The sequence below is a fragment of the Oncorhynchus masou genome, chromosome 23 (assembly GCF_036934945.1).
Source record: "Oncorhynchus masou masou isolate Uvic2021 chromosome 23, UVic_Omas_1.1, whole genome shotgun sequence".
Lineage (NCBI taxonomy): Eukaryota > Metazoa > Chordata > Actinopteri > Salmoniformes > Salmonidae > Oncorhynchus > Oncorhynchus masou.
The window spans coordinates 19,693,267-19,709,228 of NC_088234.1; the positions used below are offsets into that span (position 1 = coordinate 19,693,267).

At 45.8% G+C, this 15,962-nt stretch overlaps 1 pseudogene; it reads right to left on the reverse strand.

Moving 5' to 3' along the window:
- Positions 1-5,383, reverse strand: part of LOC135510075 (golgin subfamily A member 6-like protein 22) — a 36,940-nt pseudogene extending 31,557 nt beyond the window's left edge.
- Positions 5,384-15,962: the final 10,579 nt, after the last annotated feature.

Genomic DNA, 15,962 nt, shown 5'->3' on the forward strand with positions numbered 1-15,962 from the left:
CCCATTTGCTCTCTTTCCCCTCCCTACTCGCTCTCCCTTTCTCGCGCTTTCCCCCTTCCTACTCACTCTCTCTCTCTCTTTCACTCCCCCTCTACTCCTCTCTCTACACGCGCTCTCTCTCATTCTCTTCTGCTCTCTTTCTGTCTCTTCCCCTCCCTATGCACTCTCTCTCTTTTCCCTTCCCTATGCTCCCTCTCACTCTCTGCCTGGAGGAAGAGAAGAAGTGAAGAACAGATGAGGAGGAGATGCGGAGGAGGAGGAGAGGAGTGTGTGTACAGTAGTCAGCTCAGTGAGCAGTGTAGACCTGAGGATGTGGGAGGGACGGAGAGGGACGGGAATTAGCGTCACCAGCTGTTTCTCTTGCATATTAATACCAACACACACAACGCCGATACACACAGAAAAAAGCACACACAAACAGAACGACGAAACACACAACACCAATACACACACACAAACTGACACACGAACCGAGTTACACACATACATTGTAGAGACACACAATCTGACAAGCACTCTGAAACCACGGAACCCAATATACACAACAGCTATGCCGAGAGAGAGAGAGAGAGGGAGAGAGAGAGAGAAGACAGCCTCTGTGTGGTGTATTTGAATGCTCATTGACTGCATGGGGTGAGAGAAAGAGATGGAGAAAGAGGGGCAATTGAAAGGGAGATAAAGTGCAGATTCATCTTTTCTCTTTTCTTCTCCCTTCCTCCCCTATCCTTCCATCCCTCCCTCTGCTATTGTGTGTTTCTGCCAGATTGAACAAACATTGCTGTTTTTTTCCTGAAAGCTTTTTCACAAAAGTCACGATATGTATTAAATACACACACACATGTATGTTTAAACTGGAACCATTATGGGTGTCATCTTTTATCTGGGAAATGGGGAGTTTTCATCATGTGGCCTTTTTGTAGTAACTCTTGAGCATAATCCACTCTTCTGTTGACAGAGCCTTCCTGCAACTTCCCAGCAGTTGTCCGACAATCCTTTCCGACCTCCCCCCCCAAATGTTCAGCCACCCGTCCTCCATCCATGTCCATTAACTTCCTTAGGGTGATGATGATGCCCTTCACCAGCATCTTGGAGAAATGTGGAACTGCTTCAGTTGTACAATCCAGGCTTGACCCATACACTAGAGGTTTCTCCAGCAGCCAATGCACTGACTCAGCCTTAGTGTGTCTGGACACCTTCATTATAGTCCAAACCCTAAGAAGGCCTCTGTTAAACGGAGGTACTCCATCCCTAGAAATCTGGCTACTATCACCCCAAAATAAAGCCCTCTTTAAACCTAATCCCCCAACCTGCTGTAATACCAGACCTGCCACCCCTCTCCACACCACATGTTCTGGTCCATAAAGCAACCTTTGAATAAACTGGAACCAGAAAGCAGCAGCCCTACTAGCCAGATGTATAAAACCTTGTCCCCCCTCCTCTTTTGACAAATACAAAACACTTTGTGGATATTTATCCCCACCAAAATCGAAAATAATTGCCTGTATCTTGGCCAGAAAGACAGATGGTGGCTCTAAACATGACAACTGATGCCGTAGTGCAGAGTCAACCACATTGTTAACAATAATAGTGGCCCCTTGTATGACATTCTAGATAACAACCAACGCCATCTCCTCATCCTCCCTTCCACCATATCAACCACATTGTTAACAATAATAGTACGACCCCTGTATGACATTCTAGATAACAACCAACGCCATCTCCTCATCCTCCCATCCACCATTTCAACCACCACATTCCAATTTTTGTTCCATTGTCCCCTCATCCCCTAGGTACACTCCAAGATACTTGAAACCTCCCTTACACCATTCCAACCACCCTGGCAAAGCCATAATCACTCCTGACCATTTCCCAATCCCAATTTACCTTTGCAGAGGATATTCCCTTAAACTGATGAACTATGAGACTCAAACTATCCACCTCCGCTTGATTTTTCACCAAAATAACTGCATCATCAAAAAATGTTGAGAGACAAATAGGAGGAATATACTCTGGAAGGTACACCCCTTCAATGTGACTAGTAGTGGCTCTATAGAGATGGCATACAACCTTCCAGACAGCGAACACCCCTTAATTCCTCTACACACTTTAAAAGGAACACTCAAGCCACCATTAACTTTCAGTACACTGTCAATGTCACCATATATCACCCTGATCATGGCAATAAAACCAGAACTGAAACCAAAAGCCTCAAAAGTGCGTTCGACATTCAACTCAGTCAAATGTATTTTCCTGATCAATTGAAATTAGACCATCATCCAACCCGATAGCAATAGAGACGTCCAAAAACATCCAAAATCAGGGAAATGTTATGCCCTATCTGCCTGCCGGGAACACAGTAGGACTGGTCCGTGTATGACTTATTCTATCCCCTCCATCAACCTGTTGGATTAAGCCTTGGACAGGATCTTATAATCAGTGCACATTAAGGCCACCGGCCTCCAGTTCTTCACCTCCATAGGGTCACCCTTTTTTGGCAGTAGGGTGAGTGTCAGCGATTGGGTGCAGAGTGAAAGCGGAGTCAGGCGCAGGACACAAGTTTGGAGTAATCCAACTGAGTTTACTCAAAGAATAAAGCGAAATTCCAAATATGAACATACAACACCATTCTACCACAAACACAACCACTAACAACATAAACAATCACGGACAGAACAGACATGTATGTCAGATGGTTAAATAGGGAATGTAATGAGGGAATGTAAAACAGGTGTGTGTGTAATCAGACAAACAAAACAAAACAGAAAAATGGATCGGTAGTGACTAGAAAGCCGGTGACGTCGACCGCCGAACACCACCCGAACAAGGAGAAGGGCCGACTTCGGCGGAAGTCGTGATTGCCAAGCCCTGGTTTTAGTATTTTGTGTTTTATTTATTATTTTGGTCAGTCCAGGGTGTGACATGGGTTATTTATGTGGTGTGTTTTGTCTTGGGTTTTTTATAGTAGTCTAGGAAAGTCTATGGTTGTCACGCCTTGGTCTTAGTATTGTGTGTTTTAGTTTATTAGTTAGTCAGACCAGGGTGTGACATGGGGTTATTATGTATTGTATTTTCGTTTTGTGGTTTGTAGTGTTTGGGATTCTAGTTGATTAGGGGTGTGTGTGGTGTTAATTAGGTTGGCTGCCTGAGGCGGTTCTCAATCAGAGTCAGGTGCTTCTCGTTGTCGCTGATTGGGAACCGTATTTAGGTAGCCTGGTTTTCGCTTTGCATTTCGTGGGTGATTGTTCCTGTCTCTGTGTTAGTTTCACCAGTCAGGCTGTATTAGGTTTCGTTCTGTTTGTTGTTTTCTTTGTATTTATTAGTTATTCGTGTTAGTTCGTTCGTTTTGTCTTCACTTTAATAAACATGAGTAACTTACACGCTGCATTTCGGTCCGACTCTCCTTCAACAACAAAAGAACGCCGTTACAATGGTTGCCTGGAGTGGTTCTCAATCAGAGGCAGGTGTTTATCATTGTCTCTGATTGGGAACCATATTTAGGCAGCCATATTCTTTGAGTGTTTTGTGGGTGAATGTTCCTGTCTCTGTTTGTTTGCACCAGATAAGGCTGGTTAGGTTTTTCTACGTTACGTTTATTGTTTTTGTATTGTTTGTTATCATCTTTATTAAAGATGTTTAATAATAACCACGCTGCATTTTGGTCCTCCTCCCCTTCACCGGAAGAAAATCTTAACAGTGACAGTGAGGACATCCCTTCTGCAGCTTAACGGTAGTAACCCTCCGGTCAAACTATCGTTAACTACTGCTAGCAAATCCTCTCCCAACATTGCCCAAAAATACTTTAAAAAGTAAACAGGAATCCCATCAATGCCCGGTGCCCTTCCCATTTTCCATGTCTTTCAAAGCAGTGTATAGCTCCTGCAAAAACAATGGTTGCTCTAGCTCAACCTGAGCTTCTGCAGCCACCTGTGGTAGCCCATCAAGAAACTGCTGTGTCACTGTTTTATCCTTTTTATACTCACACTTGTAGGGCTCAGCATAGAACTCTACTGCCCTCTTTCTAATTTCACCAGGGCTAGTGATATCTTGTCCAACAGCTGATTTGAGGCAATGAATAATTATTCTTTGTCTATTCTTTTTCTCTATACCAAAGCAAAATTTGGATGAGGCATCCATTTCAGAGATTCACTGAAATGTACTTCTCACCAATGTCCCCTGTTCTGATACCAAGCAGGTCTGCCAATGTCCCCTGTGTTCTGATACCCAGCAGGTCTGCCAATGTCCCCTGTGTTCTGATACCCAGCAGGTCTGCCAATGTCCCCTGTGTTCTGATACCCAGCAGGTCTGCCAATGTCCCCTGTTCTGATACCCAGCAGGTCTGCCAATGTCCCCTGTTCTCTGATACCCAGCAGGTCTGCCAATGTCCCCTGTGTTCTGATACCCAGCAGGTATGTCAATGTCCCCTGTGTTCTGATACCCAGCAGGTCTGCCAATGTCCCCTGTTCTCTGATACCCAGCAGGTCTGCCAATGTCCCCTGTTCTCTGATACCCAGCAGGTCTGCCAATGTCCCCTGTGTTCTGATACCCAGCAGGTCTGCCAATGTCCCCTGTGTTCTGATACCCAGCAGGTCTGCCAATGTCCCCTGTTCTCTGATACCCGGCAGGTCTGCCAATGTCCCCTGTGTTCTGATACCCAGCAGGTCTGCCAATGTCCCCTGTGTTCTGATACCCAGCAGGTCTGCCAATGTCGCCTGTGCTCTGATACCCAGCAGGTCTGCCAATGTCCCCTGTTCTCTGATACCCAGCAGGTCTGCCAATGTCCCCTGTGTTCTGATACCCAGCAGGTCTGCCAATGTCGCCTGTGCTCTGATACCCAGCAGGTCTGCCAATGTCCCCTGTTCTCTGATACCCAGCAGGTCTGCCAATGTCCCCTGTTCTCTGATACCCAGCAGGTCTGCCAATGTCCCCTGTGTTCTGATACCCAGCAGGTCTGCCAATGTCCCCTGTGCTCTGATACCCAGCAGGTCTGCCAATGTCCCCTGTGTTCTGATACCCAGCAGGTCTGCCAATGTCCCCTGTTCTCTGATACCCAGCAGGTCTGCCAATGTCCCCTGTTCTCTGATACCCAGCAGGTCTGCCAATGTCCCCTGTGTTCTGATACCCAGCAGGTCTGCCAATGTCGCCTGTGTTCTGATACCCAGCAGGTCTGCCAATGTGGCCTGTGCTCTGATACCCAGCAGGTCTGCCAATGTCCCCTGTGTTCTGATACCCAGCAGGTCTGCCAATGTCGCCTGTGTTCTGATACCCAGCAGGTCTGCCAATGTGGCCTGTGCTCTGATACCCAGCAGGTCTGCCAACGCGGCTTGAGTGCCTGAATATGGCCTCGATCTCCTGTGGTCTCAACTAACGTCAGGAGTTCCACCATTTCAGACTCATTGATCTGGTGATGTCTCTGTTGACATTCATTGTGTATTGATTACAGAATTGTTGAATCTGGAGTTTCCTTCTATCCCACCACTGTTGAAGAGCTACAAAACTGTCATTTCAGACTTCCACCTCTCCCAGAAAAAACGGAAACATTTCCTGAAGTGAGCGTTAGTCAATAAAGTCATATTAAAATGCCAGCATGCACTTTAGGGTTTTACAGCGTTAATGTCCACCACCTCTGTTACTAAACAAGGATCAGAATACTGGGGTTTTACAGTGTTAATGTCCAGCACCTCTGTTACTAAACAATGATCAGAACACTGGGGTTTTACAGTGTTAATATCCACCACCTCTGTTACTAAACAATGATCAGAACACTGGGGTTTTACAGTGTTAATATCCACCACCTCTGTTACTAAACAATGATCAGAACACTGGGGTTTTACAGTGTTAATGTCCAGCACCTCTGTTACTAAACAATGATCAGAACACTGGGGTTTTACAGTGTTAATATCCACCACCTCTGTTACTAAACAATGATCAGAACACTGGGGTTTTACAGTGTTAATATCCACCACCTCTGTTACTAAACAATGATCAGAACACTGGGGTTTTACAGTGTTAATATCCACCACGTCTTTTACTAAACAATGATCAGAAAATCCCACTGGGGTTTTACACTTGATTTACAGACCTCAGATTGATATTCAAAACAATAAAACCTATCTAACCTGGCCAGAGAGATGGTGTTCTCTCTCACATTAGCCCATGTGTACTGTCTCGTGCCTCCAATTTGACTCTGCCAACTATCACATAGTTCATGTGTTACAATAAAGCGTTTTTAAAACGTTCTTGAGGCTATATGAGGTTCCTTGTGATTTCTATCCAAATCACTGACTTTACAGTTACAATCCCCAGCATGAAATACATAATCCTCAGTATTACATTTCTCAATAGTATTTGATAATGTCTCTAAAAAACATACCCTCTCAACTGCCACTACTGGGGCAAATACATTTATTAAACACATAGTGGTGTTTTCATATCCCTCTCTAACTTTTAATAACCTCCCCTCAACTACCTCTTCAACTTCATATGACAAAGGCAAAATATCTTCTTGAAAACAGGATGGCCACACCCCCACTTTATAAGTTTTTATGATTACACACCACTGTCCCCCCCCCCGCCCGCCGCCCCCTACACTCCGGTTGCCACATAACTACATTATCCATATTACTATGCTTTTCTTACAGAAAACGTATGTCACTTCCCTAGTTAAATAAAGGTTAAATAAATAAAAAATACCTTACTTGTCACTCGTGACCACTTTTTTAGTCTAGCAATTTCTGGGCTTGTCAACCTCCAATTATTTTTTACATCAGAAACTTTGCTGATTCAATAAACAATTCACTTTCAGGAAAATAATCTGCGACATAATCCTGCATATATTTCTTCACTTTGTTGTGACGCATCAGAAGCCTCACTCTAGCAATCATCCTGTCAAGGTTTTCATATGGTGAAGGAGAGTCGGACCAAACTGCAACGTGTCTATTGTGATCCATGTTTAATGAAACAAACGTAACACGAATCAATACAAAACACTACAAAACAAATAAACGAAAATGAAAACCGAAACAGCCTAAACTGGTGTCAACTAACACAGCACAAGGACATCAAGACACTAAGGACAATCACCCACGGCAAACTCAAAGAATATGGCTGCCTAAATATGGTTCCCAATCAGAGACAACGATAAGCACCTGCCTCTGATTGAGAACCACTCCAGACAGCCATAGACCTTGCTAGATAACCCCACTAGCTACAATCCCAAATACATACACACCAAAACCCCAAGACAAAACACACCACAATACAAAAACTCCATGCCACACCCTGGCCTGACCCAATACATGAAGAAAAACACAAAATACTTAGACCAGGGCGTGACAGAACCCCCCCCCCCTAAGGTGCGGACTCCCGAACGCACCTCAAAACAATAGGGAGGGTCCGGGTGGGCGTCTGTCCATGGTGGCGGCTCCGGCGCGGGACGTGGAACCCACTCAGTCAATGTCTTAGTCCCCTCTCCTCGCGTCCCTGGATAGACCACCCTCGCCGCCGACCATGGCCCAGTAGTCCTCACCCAGAACCCCACTGGACTGAGGAGCAGATCGGGACTGAAGGACAGCTCGGGACTGAGGCAGCTCGGGACTGAGAGAAAGCTCGGGAGTGAGAGAAAGCTCGGGAGTGAGAGAAAGCTCGGGAGTGAGAGAAAGCTCGGGAGTGAGAGAAAGCTCGGGAGTGAGAGGAAGCTCGGGAGTGAGAGGAAGCTCAGGAGTGAGAGGAAGCTCAGGAGTGAGAGGAAGCTCAGGAGTGAGAGGAAGCTCAGGCAGGTTGATGGATCTACCAGATCCTGGCTTGCTGGTGGTTCCGGCAGATCCTGGCTGACTGGCGGATCCTGGCTGACTGGCGGATCCTGGCTGACTGGCGGATCCTGGCTGACTGGCGGATCTGGGAGAGTCTGGTTGAATAGCAGATCTGGAAGAGTCTGGCTGACTGGCAGATCTGGAAGAGTCTGGCTGACTGGCAGATCTGGAAGAGTCTGGCTGACTGGCAGATCTGGAAGAGTCTGGCTGACTGGCAGATCTGGAAGAGTCTGGTTGACTGGCAGATCTGGAATGGTCTGGTTGACTGGTAGATCTGGAAGAGTCTGGCTGACTGGCAGATCTGGAAGAGTCTGGCAGATCTGGAAGAGTCTGGCTGACTGGCAGATCTGGAAGAGTCTGGCTCACTGGCAGATCTGGAAGAGTCTGGTTGACTGGCAGATCTGGAAGAGTCTGGCTGACTGTCAGATCTGGAAGAGTCAGGCTGACTGGCAGATCTGGAAGAGTCTGGCTGACTGGCAGATCTGGAAGAGTCTGGCTGACTGGCAGATCTGGAAGAGTCTGGCTGACTGGCAGATCTGGAAGAGTCTGGCTGACTGGCAGATCTGGAAGAGTCTGGCTGACTGGCAGATCTGGGAGAGTCTGGCTGACTGGCAGATCTGGAAGAGTCTGGCTGACTGGCAGATCTGGAAGAGTCTGGCTGACTGGCAGATCCGGACAGACTGGTGGCGCTGGGCAGACTGGCGACGCTGGGCAGACTGGCGACGCTGGGCAGACTGGCGGCGCTGGGCAGACTGGCGGCGCTGGGCAGACTGGCAGCTCCTTGCAGACTGGCAGCTCTAGCTGCTCCCTGCAGACTGGCAGCTCTAGCTGCTCCATGCAGACTGGCAGCACTAGCTGCTCCATGCAGACTGGCAGCTCCTTGCAGACTGGCAGCTCTAGCTGCTCCCTGCAGACTGGCAGCTCTAGCTGCTCCATGCAGACTGGCAGCACTAGCTGCTCCATGCAGACTGGCAGCTCTGGCTGCTCCAAACAGGCAGGAGGCTCCGGCAGCGCTGGAGAGGAGAAAGGCTCCGACAGGGCAGGAGAGGCGAGGCGCACTGTAGGCCTGATGCGTGGTGCTGGCACTGGTGGTATTGGGCCGAGGACACGAACAGGAAGCCTGGTGTGGGGAGCTGCTACCGGAGGGCTGGGGTGTGGAGGTGGTACTGGATAGACCGGACCGTGCAGGCGCACTGGAGCTCTTGAGCACCAAGCCTGCCCAACCTTACCTGGTTGAATACTCTCGGTTGCCCTGCCAGTGCTGAGAGGTGGAATAGCCCGCACTGGGCTATGTAGGCGAACCGGAGACACCGAGCGCAAGGCTGGTGCCATGTAAGCCGGCCCAAGGAGACGCACTGGGGACCAGATGCATAGAGCCGGCTTCATGGCATTTGGCTCGACGCTCAATCTAGCCCGGCTGATACGCAGAGCTGAAATATACCGCACCGGGCTATGCACCCGCACTGGGGACACCGTGCGCACCACTGCATAACACGGTGCCTGCCCGGTCTCTCTAGCCCCCCAGTAAGCACAGGGAGTTTGCGCAGGTCTCCTACCTGGCGTAGCCATACTCCCTGATAGCCCCCCCCAATAAATTTTTGGGGCTGATTCCCGGGCTTCCATCCACGTCGCCGTGCTGCCTCCTCATACCACCGCCTCTCCGCTTTAGTCGCCTCTAGTTCCTCCTTGGGGCGGCGATATTCACCAGGCTGAGCCCAGGGTCCTTTTCCGTCCAGTTCTTCCTCCCATGCCCAGAAATCCTTAATACGCAGCTCCTCTTTGGGCTGCTCCTGTTTCCTCTTCTCCTGCTGCACCTTTGGGCGGCTACACTCCCCTGGATTAGCCCAGGGTCATCTCCCGTCAAGGATTTCCTCCCATGTCCAGAAATCCTTAATACGCAGCTCCTCTTTGGGCTGCTCCTGCCTGTTGACACGCTGCTTGGTCCGTTTATGGTGGGTGATTCTGTCACGGTTTTCATATGGTGAAGGAGAGTCGGACCAAACTGCAACGTGTCTATTGTGATCCGTGTTTAATAAAACAAACGTAACACGAATCAATACAAAACACTACAAAACAAATAAACGAAAATGAAAACCGAAACAGCCTAAACTGGTGTCAACTAACACAGCACAAGGACATCAAGACACTAAGGACAATCACCCACGGCAAACTCAAAGATTATGGCTGCCTAAATATGGTTCCCAATCAGAGGCAACGATAAGCACCTGCCTCTGATTGAGAACCACTCCAGACAGCCTTAGACCTTGCTAGATAACCCCACTAGCTACAATCCCGAATACATACACACCAAAACCCCAAGACGAACACACCACAATACAAAAACTCCATGCCACACCCTGGCCTGACCCAATACATGAAGAAAAACACAAAATACTTAGACCAGGGTGTGACACATCCCCATAAGAAAACTCCATCTCTACAACCTGTTAATCCTCACTATCATCCCCAGTAGAAAACTCCCCCATCTCTAAATCCTGTTAATCCTCACTATCATCCCCAGAAGAAAACTCCTCCATCTCTAAATCCTGTTAATCCTCACTATCATCCCCAGAAGAAAACTCCTCCATCTCTACAACCTGTTAATCCTCACTATCATCCCCAGTAGAAAACTCCATCTCTACAACCTGTTAATTCTCACTATCATCTCCAGTAGAAAACTCAATCTCTACAACCTGTTAATCCTCACTATCATCCCCAGTGGAAAACTCCATCTCTACAACCTGTTAATCCTCACTATCATCCCCAGTAGAAAACTCCATCTCTACAACCTGTTAATCCTCACTATCATCCCCAGTAGAAAATTCCATCTCAACAATGTGTTTATCCTCACTATCATCCCCAGTAGAAAACTCCATCTCTATAACCTGTTAATCCTTACTATCATCCCCAGAAGAAAACTCCTACATCTCAACAATGTGTTTATCCTCACTATCATCCCCAGTAGACAACTCCATCTCTACAACCTGTTAATCCTCACTATCATCCGCAGTAGAACACTTCTCCATCTCTACAACCTGTTTATCCTCACTGTCATCCCCAGAAGAACACTCCCCCATCTCTAAATCCTGTTAATCCTCACTATCATCCCCAGAAGAAAACTCCTCCATCTCTACAACCTGTTAATCCTCACTATCATCCCCAGTAGAAAACTCCATCTCTACAACCTGTTAATCCTCACTATAATCCCCAGTAGAAAACTTCTCCATCTCTACAACCGGTTTATCCTCACTGTCATCCCCGGAAGAACACTCCCGCATCTCTAAATCCTGTTAATCCTCACTATCATCCCCAGAAGAAAACTCCTCCATCTCTACAACCTGTTAATCCTCACTATCATCCCCAGTAGACAACTCCATCTCTACAACCTGTTAATCCTCACTATAATCCCCAGTAGAAAACTCCTCCATCTCTACAACCTGATAATCCTAACTATCATCCCCAGTAGAAAACTCCTCCATCTCTATAACCTGTTAATCCTCACTATCATCCCCAGTAGAAAACTCCTCCATCTCAACAATATGTTTATCCTCACTATCATCCCCAGTAGAAAACTCCATCTCTACAACCTGTTAATCCTCACTATAATCCCCAGTAGAAAACTTCTCCATCTCTACAACCTGTTTATCCTCACTGTCATCCCCAGAAGAACACTCCCCCATCTCTAAATCCTGTTAATCCTCACTATCATCCACAGTAGAAAACTCCTCCATCTCAACAATGTGTTTATCCTCACTATCATCCCTAGTAGAAAACTCCATCTCTACAACCTGTTAATCCTCACTATCATCCCCAGAAGAAAACTCCTCCATCTCAACAATGTGTTTATCCTCATTATCATCCCCAGTAGAAACTCCATCTCTACAACCTGTTAATCCTCACTATCATCCCCAGTAGAAAACGCCATCTCTACAACCTGTTAATCCTCACTATCATCCCCAGTAGAAAACGCCATCTCTACAACCTGTTAATCCTCACTATCATCCCCAGTAGAAAACTCCATCTCTACAACCTGTTAATCCTCACTATCATCCCCAGTAGAAAACTCCATCTCTACAACCTGTTTATCCTCACTATCATCCCCAGTAGAAAACTCCTCCATCTCTATAACCTGTTAATCCTCACTATCATCCCCAGTAGAAAACGCCATCTCTACAACCTGTTTATCCTCACTATCATCCCCAGTAGAAAACTCCTCCATCTCTATAACCTGTTAATCCTCACTATCATCCCCAGTAGAAAACTCCATCTCTACAACCTGTTAATTCTCACTATCATCTCCAGTAGAAAACTCAATCTCTACAACCTGTTAATCCTCACTATCATCCCCAGTGGAAAACTCCATCTCTACAACCTGTTAATCCTCACTATCATCCCCAGTAGAAAACTCCATCTCTACAACCTGTTAATCCTCACTATCATCCCCAGTAGAAAACTTCTCCATCTCTACAACCGGTTTATCCTCACTGTCATCCCCGGAAGAACACTCCCGCATCTCTAAATCCTGTTAATCCTCACTATCATCCCCAGAAGAAAACTCCTCCATCTCTACAACCTGTTAATCCTCACTATCATCCCCAGTAGACAACTCCATCTCTACAACCTGTTAATCCTCACTATAATCCCCAGTAGAAAACTCCTCCATCTCTACAACCTGATAATCCTAACTATCATCCCCAGTAGAAAACTCCTCCATCTCTATAACCTGTTAATCCTCACTATCATCCCCAGTAGAAAACTCCTCCATCTCAACAATATGTTTATCCTCACTATCATCCCCAGTAGAAAACTCCATCTCTACAACCTGTTAATCCTGACTATAATCCCCAGTAGAAAACTTCTCCATCTCTACAACCTGTTAATCCTCACTATAATCCCCAGTAGAAAACTTCTCCATCTCTACAACCTGTTTATCCTCACTGTCATCCCCAGAAGAACACTCCCCCATCTCTAAATCCTGTTAATCCTCACTATCAACCCCAGAAGAAAACTCCTCCATCTCAACAATGTGTTTATCCTCACTATCATCCCTAGTAGAAAACTCCATCTCTACAACCTGTTAATCCTCACTATCATCCCCAGAAGAAAACTCCTCCATCTCAACAATGTGTTTATCCTCACTATCATCCCCAGTAGAAAACTCCATCTCTACAACCTGTTTATCCTCACTATCATCCCCAGTAGAAAACTCCTCCATCTCTATAACCTGTTAATCCTCACTATCATCCCCAGTAGAAAACGCCATCTCTACAACCTGTTTATCCTCACTATCATCCCCAGTAGAAAACTCCTCCATCTCTATAACCTGTTAATCCTCACTATCATCCCCAGTAGAAAACTCCATCTCTACAACCTGTTAATTCTCACTATCATCTCCAGTAGAAAACTCAATCTCTACAACCTGTTAATCCTCACTATCATCCCCAGTAGAAAACTCCATCTCTACAACCTGTTAATCCTCACTATCATCCCCAGTAGAAAATTCCATCTCAACAATGTGTTTATCCTCACTATCATCCCCAGTAGAAAACTCCATCTCTATAACCTGTTAATCCTCACTATCATCCCCAGTAGAAAACGCCATCTCTACAACCTGTTTATCCTCACTATCATCCCCAGTAGAAAACTCCTCCATCTCTATAACCTGTTAATCCTCACTATCATCCCCAGTAGAAAACTCCATCTCTACAACCTGTTAATTCTCACTATCATCTCCAGTAGAAAACTCAATCTCTACAACCTGTTAATCCTCACTATCATCCCCAGTAGAAAACTCCATCTCTACAACCTGTTAATCCTCACTATCATCCCCAGTAGAAAATTCCATCTCAACAATGTGTTTATCCTCACTATCATCCCCAGTAGAAAACTCCATCTCTATAACCTGTTAATCCTTACTATCATCCCCAGAAGAAAACTCCTACATCTCAACAATGTGTTTATCCTCACTATCATCCCCAGTAGACAACTCCATCTCTACAACCTGTTAATCCTCACTATCATCCGCAGTAGAAAACTTCTCCATCTCTACAACCTGTTTATCCTCACTGTCATCCCCAGAAGAACACTCCCCCATCTCTAAATCCTGTTAATCCTCACTATCATCCCCAGAAGAAAACTCCTCCATCACTACAACCTGTTAATCCTCACTATCATCCCCAGTAGAAAACTCCATCTCTACAACCTGTTAATCCTCACTATAATCCCCAGTAGAAAACTTCTCCATCTCTACAACCGGTTTATCCTCACTGTCATCCCCAGAAGAACACTCCCCCATCTCTAAATCCTGTTAATCCTCACTATCATCCCCAGAAGAAAACTCCTCCATCTCTACAACCTGTTAATCCTCACTATCATCCCCAGTAGACAACTCCATCTCTACAACCTGTTAATCCTCACTATAATCCCCAGTAGAAAACTCCTCCATCTCTACAACCTGATAATCCTAACTATCATCCCCAGTAGAAAACTCCTCCATCTCTATAACCTGTTAATCCTCACTATCATCCCCAGTAGAAAACTCCTCCATCTCAACAATATGTTTATCCTCACTATCATCCCCAGTAGAAAACTCCATCTCTACAACCTGTTAATCCTCACTACAATCCCCAGTAGAAAACTTCTCCATCTCTACAACCTGTTTATCCTCACTGTCATCCCCAGAAGAACACTCCCCCATCTCTAAATCCTGTTAATCCTCACTATCAACCCCAGAAGAAAACTCCTCCATCTCAACAATGTGTTTATCCTCACTATCATCCCTAGTAGAAAACTCCATCTCTACAACCTGTTAATCCTCACTATCATCCCCAGAAGAAAACTCCTCCATCTCAACAATGTGTTTATCCTCACTATCATCCCCAGTAGAAACTCCATCTCTACAACCTGTTAATCCTCACTATCATCCCCAGTAGAAAACGCCATCTCTACAACCTGTTAATCCTCACTATCATCCCCAGTAGAAAACGCCATCTCTACAACCTGTTAATCCTCACTATCATCCCCAGTAGAAAACTCCATCTCTACAACCTGTTAATCCTCACTATCATCCCCAGTAGAAAACTCCATCTCTACAACCTGTTTATCCTCACTATCATCCCCAGTAGAAAACTCCTCCATCTCTATAACCTGTTAATCCTCACTATCATCCCCAGTAGAAAACGCCATCTCTACAACCTGTTTATCCTCACTATCATCCCCAGTAGAAAACTCCTCCATCTCTATAACCTGTTAATCCTCACTATCATCCCCAGTAGAAAACGCCATCTCTACAACTTGTTAATCCTCACTATCATCCCCAGTAGAAAACGCCATCTCTACAACCTGTTAATCCTCACTATCATCCCCAGTAGAAAACGCCATCTCTACAACCTGTTAATCCTCAATATCATCCCCAGTAGAAAACTCCATCTCTACAACCTGTTAATCCTCACTATCATCCCCAGTAGAAAACGCCATCTCTACAACCTGTTTATCCTCACTATCATCCCCAGTAGAAAACTCCTCCATCTCTATAACCTGTTAATCCTCACTATCATCCCCAGTAGAAAACGCCATCTCTACAACCTGTTAATCCTCACTATCATCCCCAGTAGAAAACTCCATCTCTACAACCTGTTTATCCTCACTATCATCCCCAGTAGAAAACTCCTCCATCTCTATAACCTGTTAATCCTCACTATCATCCCCAGTAGAAAACGCCATCTCTACAACCTGTTTATCCTCACTATCATCCCCAGTAGAAAACTCCTCCATCTCTATAACCTGTTAATCCTCACTATCATCCCCAGTAGAAAACGCCATCTCTACAACTTGTTAATCCTCACTATCATCCCCAGTAGAAAACGCCATCTCTACAACCTGTTAATCCTCACTATCATCCCCAGTAGAAAACGCCATCTCTACAACCTGTTAATCCTCAATATCATCCCCAGTAGAAAACTCCATCTCTACAACCTGTTAATCCTCACTATCATCCCCAGTAGAAAACGCCATCTCTACAACCTGTTTATCCTCACTATCATCCCCAGTAGAAAACTCCTCCATCTCTATAACCTGTTAATCCACACTATCATCCCCAGTAGAAAACGCCATCTCTACAACCTGTTTATCCTCACTATCATCCCCAGTAGAAAA